This window comes from Cryptomeria japonica, chromosome 8 (genome assembly GCF_030272615.1).
Source record: "Cryptomeria japonica chromosome 8, Sugi_1.0, whole genome shotgun sequence".
NCBI classification, from domain to species: domain Eukaryota; kingdom Viridiplantae; phylum Streptophyta; class Pinopsida; order Cupressales; family Cupressaceae; genus Cryptomeria; species Cryptomeria japonica.
In genome coordinates, this window is record NC_081412.1 from 618,826,824 (window position 1) to 618,841,385 (window position 14,562).

The following is a 14,562-nucleotide window of genomic DNA, read 5'->3' on the forward strand; positions in this document are numbered from 1 at the left end:
GTTTTTATCCATTGTTTAGTAGAATAAGAAAAAAATGCCAATTAGGCCTCCACGAGCTAGTAGTCCTTTTTGGTTGCATAACACACAAATGACAGTTTTGGTCAAAATGCTCAAACCTGATTGTAAGGAGGAGTTGAGGGCTTGTGAAACCTTAGGAGAAAAATACTAAATAGTGAGAAAAATTACAAATGGAACCTTGGACAATGTGTAGCCCCTTTGGAGGTTTTGGATCCTTGGTTGCCTAGCTGAGTAAACCAAGGCTATGGGCCTTAAACTAAACCTTGAGCATCAAAACTAGAATAAAACCTTTCTGCCCTTACTTGTCCATGCAAAAGACTCCTAAAGAACTCTAAAATAGAAGGTTGAATGCCAAATAAAAGAGATTGAGGGTGTGTAGATGGTTGGAGTGAGAAACTTGAGTAGATTTGAGCATGGGAGTGGGTTTTCACCAAAGGGAGAGTTTGTTATGAAAGTGATACATGAGGTGCTTGGTACTATAACCACAAGAAGGAATTTATAAACACATACAACAAACTCAACAAGTCTTTGGGTAAAAAATTGAATCTTTGGAGCAAATTAGCCTTTTGAGCACTTACCTAGCAATCTCCCTATCAGTGAAGTATGAAAGTGTATGGTTTACCCTCAATTAAGAATTGTTGTCAAAGGGGGAGAAGAAATGTATAGGATTGATAGCCAGCTACCAGTTGAAGACATGAAGTTATAGTTGAAGGAGAGTATATGGGAAAAATGTAAACCATGATTCCTATACCAATGTATTTTCTTTACTCCCAATCATCACAATCAATTGGTATTGATATTTGTATTGCCATGAATGCCAAAGGGGGAGAATGTTGGCATTGCATGAAGATTGCATTGATGAGGTATAGTGTTGTCATTGATGTCAATATTAACCGGTAGTGATGCGGTAATGCAACTAGTAGTAAAGCAGTGAAGGCAACCGATAGTATTAATGAAGTAGAGAGATCAACTGGTAACCCTAACCGATGGAGCTTGGAGAATCGGTTGTGATGATCTATGACCTAATGATGATCAGAGATGAAGATTCCACATATGCATGATGAACGTGATGAGTTTCAAAGTGGATTTGGTGCATAGAGATAAACTTTTATCTTGGGAATGATCAAATGCATAGCATGAAGTAAAAAACACATAATGAGTTACAGGATCTAATGTGCAGTGATCCAGGAGTGGTTGAAGTTGTCTAGAACAATGTGTAGTTGATTGCTATGTAATCTAATGGTCAAGATTGAACTAATATGTTTGTAATCTCTATGGGATTTGTAGGTTTTTTGTTGTGTTATCGACCTAATGTATTTTCTTATAAGGTTGATGATTTGTTTCAATGGTGTGTTGGCAAATTTGGTTAAGTGTTGTACTGATTGTTGCCAAACCAGGACGTGTGTCTGCAGAATGTTGTGAAGGCAGATAGGAGAAGAAAAAGGATCTGATTAAGAAAGGAAGTGCTATTTCCAGATCAACAAAGACCCTGTTGTTCTCTAACCATTACAAAAGTTAAATCCCTTAACTAGGTAAGCTTTAACATGTTTCTTGTTGAAATCCTCTAACAAGGTGATCCATTAGCTTGGATTTGAAATACTCCATCGAGGTTACCTCTAATAGTGTATTGCCTTTAACAGGGTATTGTAGTCAATCCCTTAACCAAGTGATCCTTAGCTAGATTTTTTCTTAATAGGACATTATTGAATAAGCTTCTAACAAGGCTTGGCTCTTAACAGAGAAAACTTTAGAAGAGTACAAAATACTTGTGTGCATTCATCCACACCATGGTTTTTCCCACTTGGGTTTGCATGTGAAAAATCATTGTGTCAAGTGGTGAATGATTTTATGGATGTGTTTTTGATATGGTTGATATGAATGACTGGTAAATCCACTTAGATACGTTTAGATGACCAAAAATGATCTGAAATGTTCTATTACTAATATTAGTGAAGTGGTTTAATGTTTTGGTTAAATTGTATTTAAGTTTTAGATCTATTGCATTGTATCATTGATGTTTTGGTCAACCGATAAAGTTTGACAGTGCAGTTGCAGTTTTTGATACAGTTTCTAAACTAGTTAGTTTAGTAATTGGATTCTTAATTGAAAGTTTTTTTGGTGAAAGTTTAGTTTATTTTCTATCTATTGATTCACCCCCCTCTCAGTAGTTGACTGGATCCTTATAGTTTCATCATATTGTCAATTTAGTCTTTGAATATTGCACCAAATTCTTTGACATATTAATTTTTGGCTTGATGTTGATTGATGACTTGTTTATGGTTTTTATTGATGGCAACCATGTTTTTTCAGTCATCTAAGTCATTTAGTCCAACTGATAAAGCGTAACTGGTAGTAGACTTAGTTAAATAGTGAACTCGTAAACATAGACACTTCTATGTTCAACCGACTAGTATGGAAGATTGGTGAAGAGTTAAGTGTTTTGGTTTGGAAGGTATGTTAATGACATTGGTAGGAGTGTATGACTAGAACCGCATAAACATTTTTGAAGTTTGGATCAAGTTATGATGTTGTAAGAAGTCAGTTAGGAAGAATAGTTAACTGGTAGAGTAAAGTTACTTAGAATGGTAAACCGTTAGACATAATGTTATATTTTTGAGTTATGCATTATATGGCCAACATAAGTAAAGCATAATGAGAAAGATTAACTAGGTTCAATGTACCTAGGAAATTGTTCCAAGGATTTTGGCCAACTTAGTAGAGTTGTTTATAAAAAGGTGAATATTGTGTGATGATATATCAAACATGAGATCTATAGTGTGAATTTGATTGTGAGGTGAAAGGTAAAGCTCTGTAATGATGTTTAGTCGGTGTTAGAAGAAAAATTGAAGTAGATCTAATTAAGCACATAGGTGCTATCAGCAGATTAGTCACTTGTTGTTCCCTAACAGTTGTAGCAAGACAAAATCCTCTAACAAGGTCCCTCCTAATAGGGTGCAGTAGGATCCTAATAGGTCTGAAGGTTTAAATCCTTTAATAGGGTGACACATTAGCTTTTGTGTTGAAATCTCATACTTGGGTAGCTCCTAATAGGGCTAGTCCTAACAGGCCTCATTGTAATACTATTGAACACAAATGTCACTAAGAGGGCGGGGTGGGGGGGTGTGGGGGGGGGGGGGGGATGAATCAGTGGTTTCCAAACCTTTTTCCTTTTCTATCCTATGTGTGTATATGGGTTAACTAATCTAACATAAATAAGACATATCAGTTAGATGGGAGACTAACACAAATGCAACCACACATAAAAAGGACATCTCAAAGTACCAGATGTATGAGGAAAACCCAACATAGGAAAAACCTCAGTGAGAAATGCTATTGGAGACTATTGCTCCAATCCAGCGTCACAATGAAAACCTTGGTTACAACATTTAGGGAACCGACCCAAGGACTACCACTCCTACTTTAAGGCACCAACCTCTCATTTTAGGGCACCAACCAAAGGATCACAAACACCTGCACCGAGCTCCAACTCAGTAATTACAAGATCATACAATAAATACAAAAGTAATCTCCTTGTTACAATAGAACTTTGTAACTCTCATGCAAGTCTCTCCACTGGTTCTCCTCTCTCCAACTCTCTGTCAGTTCTCTGGTCACCTTCTCACTATTGAAATCTTAATTATCTCCTATCACAACTCACTCTTTGTTCCCACCTTACTATTTCAACTTCCTCTTCTTTGTAAGTTTTGCTCTCTAAACACAACTGGTTCTCAGCTTGCCAGTTACTTCTGTTACTACTTATCAAATTGCCATTAGTTTCATATCCAAATTCATACTATATATTCTAGTTGGTTAGTATTACTAAATCATGTAGTTGGTACACTCAAAGAAGTCGGTATGAATAGTCTAGTCGGTTACAGAAGAAAGCAGTCACAGAACGTAGTATTCACCGAGCTGTTTACCGAGTAAAGTTTCATGGCTACCGAGTGGTAAAGTTAACTCATCGAGTGAAACATTTTACCAGATACATTGAACCTGGACATGCACATGAAAACATGTTACAACATCAAGGCACATCTAACTTTTTTTGCATTGGGAATTGTACTATGCGATTGTGTATGATTACAAGGTCAATCTAACCAATGAGATATTTTGTTTAGTTATTCATTTGAAGAATCTTTTGTAAGATCGAAGTAATGAATCAGATCACCACTGTAAGAGATCTATTTATACAACATGATTCTAGGGTTATATATATGAGATGCAATAAGAGATAACAGAGTGTATGCATGAAGGAAGACTGTTACAGAGACACAGAGAGGTCACTAAGAAGGTTATCAGTGAACAGTCGAAGAACAGAGTAAACAAAAGGGTTTATCAAGTTTCATTATGGGTTACCGAGGTATGCTACAAGCTAGGTAATCTTATTAAGTGCACATAGAATCTACTTTAGCATTTCGGATGTAAAGTTGCAGATATTTGTAATGATTTTATTGTAATATTTTGAATTTGTAAGAGAAACCTTTAACAGGGTAAAAGACTCTAACCAAGCCTATAAATTGTAAATCCTTTAACCAGGTGCTACACTTATATAGTGTTGTAAAAATCCTTTAGTAAGGTAGATCTAACTGATCTTGATACTCCTAATAGGGTAAGCTATCAAAAATAGCTAAATGTAGCTCTAACCAAGCATTCTTTATTATTGCAGTAGTGAAGTTGTGGGTGCCATCCCCACTGGAGTTTTTCTCTCTAACCAAGAGTTTCTACGTGACCAAAATATATGTGTTATGGAGTGAATCATGTATGATTGTTATCTATTGATTATAGTTTTATTTTATGTTACTACACTATTCTGTCTATGCATAATAGTAAGGTTATTATCAAAGAAAAGTTTTGAAGTACTGATTCACCCCTCCCCTCTTAGTACATTAGCTTTCTATATTGGGCCTAACAATTGGTATTAGAGCTTGAATCTTGGAAAAGGGTTTAACTACCTAAAGAGAAAGATCTTAGCAATGGAAGGCTACAAACAATCTCGGAGGATTGTGCATCTTCAAGAAGAGCTGGATAATGCAAATCAAGTGATTGCAGACATGCAGAGGCAAATGCAAAAATCTGTGAAAGTAAGGAGAAGATTATCTGATGACTTGCAGGATTCTCAAGAGCTAGTAGAAAAAATTGAGACATCATCTGAGAACAATATATCTGAAGAGACTGAAGAAATGATTGGAATGTTGAAAGAAAAGAACAAAGCATTGGCTGATCAACTAAAAGCAATGAAAAGAGAACATGAACATTTCAGTACACAAATGACTGAAAATATAGATACATTAAGGATAGCTAAGGATAAAGAAAGAGATCTACAAAGAGAGAAACAACAACTTGAAGCTCTAGTATTTGATAAGGATGATGAAATCATAAGGTTAACTAGTATTCAACAAAATATGACAGATCAACTAGGTTATGCACATCATGAAGAAATTCTAAAGAATGATGAATATCAATCATTGAAACTTGAAGTATCAAGGTTGACTGGTGAACTTGAAATAGAAAATAAATCCAAAGAATCATTGGAGAAAATTTATGAAGCATAAAAGATGTTGGATGAGCAACTGAATACAAGAAGACTCTACAAAGATGGAGGACTTAGTTACAAAGGAAAAGACTCTACTGAGAAAGGAATTCATACTACCGAGAGAGGAGAATCATCAAAACAAGATGGAAAAAGGAATAACATCAAAAGGAAGAAGCCTATTTGCTACTACTATGGAAATCAAGGTCATACTGCCAACATATGCCAGATCAGAAAAGGTAAGCAACCGAATATCTCTAAGTCCAATGGATATTGTTATAATTGCAATAAATATGGTCACACACCTAATCAATGTAGGACAAAGTCTATTAACAACTATCAGAAGGCAAAATTCAAAGGGTTTTGTAAAAATTGCAATACATATGGACATAGTAATGAGAAGTGCTGGTTTAAGCAAAAGAACTACATGAAGTATCCACACCAAGCAAACACTGGAGGTTACCGAACTCACATAGATCCTTACAGACAATATGTAGCAATACCATGGGATTACAATACAAGGAGATGGTGTGAATGTTGTGGAAGATATGGACATATAAGTGCCAACTATTTTATAAGATTTGGAATGAACAACCGGAGATCATGGAGAAATCCCGGTATGGCATGTTTTCATTGTCACAAAGCTGGACATTTAACTGGAGATTACAGAGATCAACCGAGAAGAGACATTGAAGAGAAAAAAGAAAAATTCAAGATGATTTAGAAAAAGAAAGAAATTATGTCTGATGAAGAAAGCACTTTACCTACCGAGTTAGGTGCACCTATTTCAAATTAGTCAAGAATCGGTATGAAGGGACTGCATTCTTTAAAAGTTAAATCATAATAGTTCCTATTCTATTCTATACAAAATTCAAAATCTGCATAGTTAAGATGCAATTAGTCAGTTTATATACTATACAGGAAACCTGTCAAATCGGTTAATGAAGCTAAGTTGGGTACTCGGTGAAAAAAAAAAATGGAGTAAATCGGTAAAAGGTGAACCAAGTTCATTTAATATCTTGACCTAACTTGCACAGAGCCCGATAAGGTATTTTTGAGTACTTAAAAATGTTTTCGCGGTCATTTTTATTCACCCAAGTTGTCAAGAAGTAGAGCAGAGTGAATCAAAGTGATCAAACTTCATTCAGAGCAAATTCTGAGGTATTTACATCAATCTATTCACACTATTTAGCTAGTTTCCGATCTAGTAAAATTTCTATTGTCTACCGAGTGTGAAGAGTCAGTCACTTGTAAACCCTAAGGATAACTTGTCGAATCTTACTTGAAATCTTCCATGGTGCCCAAGATCCAAGACCCTGTAGTTGTCCAAAATGTGGAGAAGCCCTCGCTGAAATATTCCCTAACTCCTAAAGTTGCCTCAGAACCAGATGATAAAATTGCATTTTCACTCATCCCGGATCGAGTCTTGTCAATAGAAGATGTCAGATTCTTTACCAAATGCCGTGTTGAGGAACTTGGTCATGTAGAGATTAGTGACACATATGATGAACTGTGTACTGATGGAAAACTGGATAGAAAATTCGAGCATATCAGAATCAAGGGATTAACTGAAGCCCTAGTCTATCCCCGTGTGTTCAAACCCCAATGGGTTAAGTTTTTATTGAGCAGAGTACATGATGATTTCATGTGGCTACAAGAGAAACCGTTCAAGATCATGAAGGAAGTCATTCACCTGATCATCAGATATCCCATCTACGATCATGCTCATGCACAGAAAATGATATCACAAAAGGAGCTAATCAGTCTAACCAGAGTAGAATCTGATTATCGAGGACTAAAATTGAATAATGTCACTGATGCTGAACTAAAATTTGCAATCAGATTTATTGGTTACCGTTTCTTCCAATCTGCAAGGGAAAACAACGTACCATGTGCTGCAGTGGACCTGGCCTACAAAATAGTAAAGAAGGGAATGAAAGTAGACTTATGTAAAGTGCTCCTAAAGAATTTATTTGAGAACTTGAACACAATAAGGAAGCCGAAGAAGAACAACTCAGAAAACACACTAAAGTTCGGTTCACTACTTGTATGTATGTTTTTCTATTTTGAGAAGTTCTTTCCCTCAGTTGGTAAAGTAGTATGGGAGCTACACCGACCTATCACCCATCAGATTAATGACTACATCAAGAAGTTAGGAGATAACTTTAAGGATATCATGGATGATTACTTTAGACAATTCCAAGAGAAAATGCACAACAGGTACAGGATCCCACCACAGCTGGTCAAAAAATACAAGGACAATATATGTTTTGAAGTTGACACTAAATATTGCTATGTAAATGCTATTGAACCAAGGATTCAATCGTTGCAACTAATGGGTTATGAAATTGATTATGATATCACATAGCAACAAATTGATGCCTATCTATCATTGCCAATGCATGCAACTAAACTAAGGTATGGAACCTATGAAGAGGTGAAGGAGAAAGTAAAAATGAGCATTGTAGTTCCTAAGGCTACAAGAAAAGCTACAAAGATGATAAAGGCTTTATTTGGGAAATTTGGAGAAGAATCCTCCTCTACACCTGTCAAAGGCAATCTTACCATTACCGAGGAAGAATTACAAGCACAGGAGGCTGCAATAACATTGAGTACAGAGTTGCCAAAGGGAAAAGTTCTAAAAAGAAAGAAACAAGACATCACAAAGGCCCTACCGACTCCACCAACAAAGAGACCCAACACCAGAGCATTAGCTGCATCACCGAGGAAGAAAAAAAAGACTGTTGCCATTCCTAAGGTAACTAAGACTTACAAGAAATCTACTCAGAGACTCATTTGGCAAAAGAGTCGAGTGATACAGAGTCTGATGATGCAAACAAATTCCAGGTTGTGAAAAGAAAAAAGGTAAACATTCATAGTGTTGAAAACTTTTGTGCCAATGTTAAAGAATACGGTGGATTTGCAGGATTCAGATATGTTAAGTATGAGTCTAGGAATAATGACGAGAAATGACAAATTGAAGAAACTATCATATGTACACTTCTGAAGCTTTGGTTAGCACCATTAGAACTAGCAAAGTCACTTCTGAGTGAACTCTACTCACATATTGACAACAGATGGAAATATGCAATGGATTCGAAGAGACAAATAAGAGAAAGAAGTCTAGTCCATCTATTTCCTAGCATGTCCATAGCTGAAATCAAGGAGTATTTGTCCACATACAATTGAAAATTTCTTGTGAAATAGAGAGCCTTAAAATTGATGAATGGGCTATATATTGATGTGGAAAATGAGACTAAAGCCAAGTGGCAGGAGATCTTCAAACAAAAGGATGTCAGTGAACAATCTCAAATTGAAATTGTTGATGTCACTGAGCAAGATCCAGATGTCACCGAGCAAGGTCTAGACCCGGTTGACATTATACAAATTGATGAAGATGTAATGGATGAAGCAGCACCAAAGCAGGAAATGATTGAAGGCACCACTTATGCAAAACTTGTCTCTAGTGAATCTTTCTTAGAACAAGTTCAGCCTTATCCTCTGGTGAAGCCACCAGTCTCAACCAAAGCTCCCAAGGACACTGAGAAATCTATCGAAGGCAACAAATCTGAAGCTGTAGGTGACACAACCAAAGATCAAATGTCTCAAGCATAGAAAAGCACTGCAAATATTATAGTTGAGACCCCTAGCACCGAGCCACCCAAAGACACTACAACTACTACAGGAACAAACCAAAGTGTTGCATCTATCGAGCAACCTATCGAGGGTCAGAAAGCCTCACAAGCACTTGTCTTAGTGCCATAGACCAAAGGAAAAGAGAAGAAGGTGAGAAAGCATGGTTTTAAATTTGACTTATCTAAACCGATTGTGTTGCCCAATGTAGACACTTCCAAATTGAAAGGGAAAGCACTCACTAAATTCAGTGAACTATTCAAAGCAAAGGTCGAATAAGAGAACCAACTGGCCATACAAAAAAAGAACAAAGTACTTCAGAAGGTTAGGACAACACTCACAAAAATGCTACCATCAGCAACAATGTCAACTGATGCAGCCATCCATATTCAGTTGGATGAACTCCTTAATGAGATTGAAACATCTGGAGTTGATGCATCCGAGTACTTAAGCAAGCTCAAGGATAAAGAGCTTATGGCAAAAATGATAGAGGAAGTACAAAAATCAATTGTTGTTTGCAAGGTAAAACTTGTCAAATTCATTGCTGAGTTGTCCCCTCAACTCAAGCACATTGTTTATTTATTCTAAAAATTATGTACATTTTCTTTATTTATTAAAGATATCAAAAATAAAACTGATGCAATTGAGAAAGAGATCACCGATCTCTCATCCAAGTTGACCACCGAGCCTAATTCAATTTAGAATTTTTACAAAAAGCTACAACAGCTCATGGCTCAACAGTTAGAACTAAGGAATGAAAAGCATAAAATTAGGATGGATATAATGACCCTTCAAACATTATTCCTTCCTCATCTATCATCAGTATAGGAGCAGCTCAACCGAGCTACAAGCTTATCAACTACACAAGAGGGAAGCACTCTTGATGGCTTGATATCACTCTTATCTGATATTCAAGCACAAAACTCCCTTATGGAAAGTCTCAAGGACTCACTCTCAGTTGCCCTCACCGATGCCTGGACCAAGTATAAGACTATTTTTGATCACTTGCCACCTCCGGATGGAAATTAAGTTTTTAATGTTTGTCAAAAAGGGGGAGTAATATTATGATACTACATAGAGGAAAGCCCAGCAAAGGGGGAGTAATTCTACACTTAGAGAGTAGTACAGTTTTGATAACACAATTTTGAGTATTGTACACAAGGGGAGTATACCAAGTAGAATATACAGAGCATTCAGAGCACACAAGTACAGAATAGAACCGAACATGAAAAATTTAGAGTTATGTATAGGATAATGATAAGGGGAGGATATCTGCATATACTATTTTATTGACTATTGCACATATTGTCAAGTATAGTCATTTTGACAAGTATATAGTTTTTGAGTTATGACTTTGTAAGTAGTTTTTGTCAAACATCTCAACTAATGTCAAAAGGGGAGATTGTTACTACTTATCAAATTGCCATTAGTTTCATATCCAAAGTCATACTATATATTCTAGTCAGTTAGTATTACCGAATCATGCAATCGGTACACTTAGAGAAGTCAGTATGAACAGTCTAGTCGGTTACAGAAGAAAGCAATCACAGAATGCGGTATTCACCAAATTGTTTACCAAGTAAAGTTTCATGGCTACCGAGTGGTAAAGTTAACTCACCAAGTTGATATTCACCGAGTAAAACATTTTACCAGATACATTGAACTTGGACATGCACATGAAAACGTGTTACAACATCGAGGCACATCTAACTATTTTTGCATTGGGAATTGCACTATGAAATTGTGTATGATTACAAGGTCAATGTAACCAATGAGATATTTTGTTTAGTTATTCATTTGAAGAATCTTTTGTAAGATCAAAGCAATGAATCAGATCACCATTGTAAGAGATCTATTTATACAGCATGATTCTAGGGTTAGATATATGAGATGCAATAAGAGATAATAGAGTGTATGCATGAAGGAAGACTGTTATAGAGACATAGAGAGGTCACCAAGAAGGTTATTAGTGAACAGTTGAAGAATAGAGTAAACAAAAGGGTGTACCAAGTTTCATTATGGGTTACCAAGGTATGCTACAAGCTAGGTAATCTTATTAAGAGCACATAGAATCTGCTTTAGCATTTCAGATGTAAAGTTGCAGATATTTGTAATGATTTTATTGTAATATTTTGAAGTTTTAAGACAAACCTTTAACAGGGTAAAAGACTCTAACCAAGTCTATAAATTGTAAATCCTTTAACCAGGTGCTACACTTATATAGTGTTGTAAAAATCCTTTAGTAAGGTAGATCTAACTGATCTTGATACTCCTAACAGGGTAAGCTATCAGAAATAGCTAAATGTAGCTCTAACCGAGCATTCTTTATTATTGTAGTAGTGAAGTTATGGGTGCCATCCCCACCATAGTTTTTCTTTCTAACCAAGAGTTTCTGCATGACCAAAATATATGTGTTATGGAGTGAATCATGTATGATTGTTATCTGTTGATTATAGTTTTATTTTATGTTACTACACTATTCTGTCTATGCATAATAGTAAGGTTATTATCAGAGAAAATTTTTGAAGTATTGATTCACCCCTCCCCTCTAAGTACATTAGCTTTCTATATTGGGCCTAACAACTTTAGTTGTAGGTTTGAATATCCATTATTCTCGGGGTTGCTGAATCTCCTCAACTACTTGCACTGCACTGCAACTCCTTCTCTTCCTTATTGCAGGTTCTAGCCCTACTGATTTACACCACTGCAACTCACTTTGCAGTTTACCAATTTCTCTGTTCTTATTGGTTTTGCCTCTATGAAACCCTCTGACTAGTTGCACCTTCAACACTCAGTCTCTATGATCTTCGATGAATTCTCTGACTAGTTTACTCTTTGTTACACTTTCACACCACTCTTTAACATCTGGCTTGTAGCATCATCAATCATTTTTAGTCATGAGTCGACATACTTATACTTGAGTTTTCCTACCATGACCAACATTAAAACTTCTATCTCGCTAGGGTTTCTTCATAGACCTTGAGGAAAATCAAATCCAATCAGATCTTCATCTAGAGATTGACCACCTGCAATGGATCAATCAGACTTTGCCAATCCTGCTATGTTTAGAACACGTTTGCCATATTTGGCAAACATGACACCTTCTTCAATTTGCCTTTGTCAAACACCTATGAAGTGATCATTTAGATAGTTTCACCTACCTTGATCAGTACCTAGAATCTTGACCTCAATCATGAACTCATCAAATCAGATCTTTGTCCTCTGATCAGTTCTGAGCTACACCCTTCTGCTTTGGACCCATGAAATATGCTATCGACATTATTATCGACCAGTCACCACCTACCTCACTGACATCTATTCATCGATCACTATATGGATGACATCTATCTCTTATGTGTCATGATAATCAACATCCACCTCTGCTAAGTCTTCTATGTCAGTCTAGACAAGATCACTGACGAACCACACAATCAGGTTCATCTACCAGTTCACAGACCCTGCCTATTTTAACCTAACCAGTCTATCTTCACCCTTGCACATTGCTTTTCTTCTAGTCCAACACCTAAAATAGTTAGCACACTTGTGAGCCTACCTCATTCACATCTACAAAATAAGGTAACCTTTTTCATCTACACTTTGTTAGCTTACCAATTGACATACTTACTAGTAACCACCTTGATGACACCATGTCATCAACCTTAAATAGTCTCCATTTATCTACAAATTCTCAACCTTGCCTTCTTCATTATTTGACCAGTTCTCCTATCAATTGGTTTGTCAAAGTGACAAGCATATCCTTCCTTCTCTATACCAGCAACTCATCATGTCTGCCCTTGTAGATCCAGTACACATCTCTGATCACATGCACCTCGGGCAACTTAGTGTTACACCGGTTTGTTCAGTGTGATCCTTCAATCACTTTCCTTCTACTCTTCTATCTTATCTCAGTGGAATATGATGCATTTCATGCATAATAGGAGATAAGCTCTGCTTACTAGTGGGAGTGGATCCTTGTCATTTGCATCTGACATTGCACCACTATGGCTTCCTTGTTTGAGCATGCATATCATCAAACGGGAACATATGATCTGGTTGGGCACATTCACTATCAGTCATCTCTTCATATGGTGACTACATCTTTATCTGGTGGGAGTCCTATTGTTTCACATCCACACAACATACTAGTGGTCTGCACGTACTTCACCTCTGGTGTTGATGTGATTTTTGTAACATTCTACCTCTTCATCACAATCAACATCCTAGCATCTTTCTCTCTTGTTGATTGACAACAATGCATTTCCAATATGTCACTTACTGGTTTGTATTCCTTATGTTTTGTAAACACTAACCTATGTATCAGTGACCTACTAGGCTAGGTGACATCAAAGACATCACATCCTGTATGTATCAATGACAATAGTGCACATACATCTCCCATACTAGTTGCCATCCTATACCAATTGACATCAATGACAACACAATTCCAACACATGTAGTATGTTGCATACTACATAATCAATCTCCCCCTTTGACAACAATGGAAAAGGGAACTGATAGGGTTTCTCTCCTCCTTGTGTCAACTAGGCACTAACACTTTTCTAACAATCTTTTTATCTACTTGATGCTTCTCCCCCTTTGACCACCATACATTTCATCATCTCAATTAACAGTATTTGAGATGGAGATCTGAATCGCCAACTGACACCAATTACTGAGCACCCAAATGTATATACAACCCGGAACCTTATTGCATATACAAGTTTGAAACCAATTGAAGGCACATGTGTCTATGTATAAAACATGCCTTCTGGTCAGACTACATCATCTCCCCTTGATATGCAAAAATTATTCTGACCCCAAATTACTGATACCAAGTGTTGAAGCTAACACTGATAACAATTGTTTCTCTTCTAATGCCAAATACATGTTCTCATATACAGGAAACTCTCCCTTTTTTCAAACAACTACTTTGGTGATCTAGTTGTGATTTCAAATAGATAGACATTGAAATATCTCACAACCCCAAACACTTCCAAAGACACAAACATAGCAGTATAGCCATAGACATTTTCACTCCCCCTATGTCTAGCAAGTCTAATACAAATCAAAAAACATGGTTGTGAACTCCCCCTGAGTCATACATATTAGGTCTTCATTTGTCTGTGAGGTTGTAAACTAGAGCCAACCTGCCCCTTATACCAGTTGAGATGTGCATATGTGATCAATCTGATGATCCATTAGCTCCACAATTTCCACCATAGTTTATGACATGATCTTAGATGTACACAATGCCATACAATATAATTATCATGCCATAAATCAAATTGGTTAGCCCACAAAGGATGTATGCATACATGATCAACAACCAGGCCAACATATGTCATATAGGTCTTCTTCAGTACCACTTAAGACATAAACTC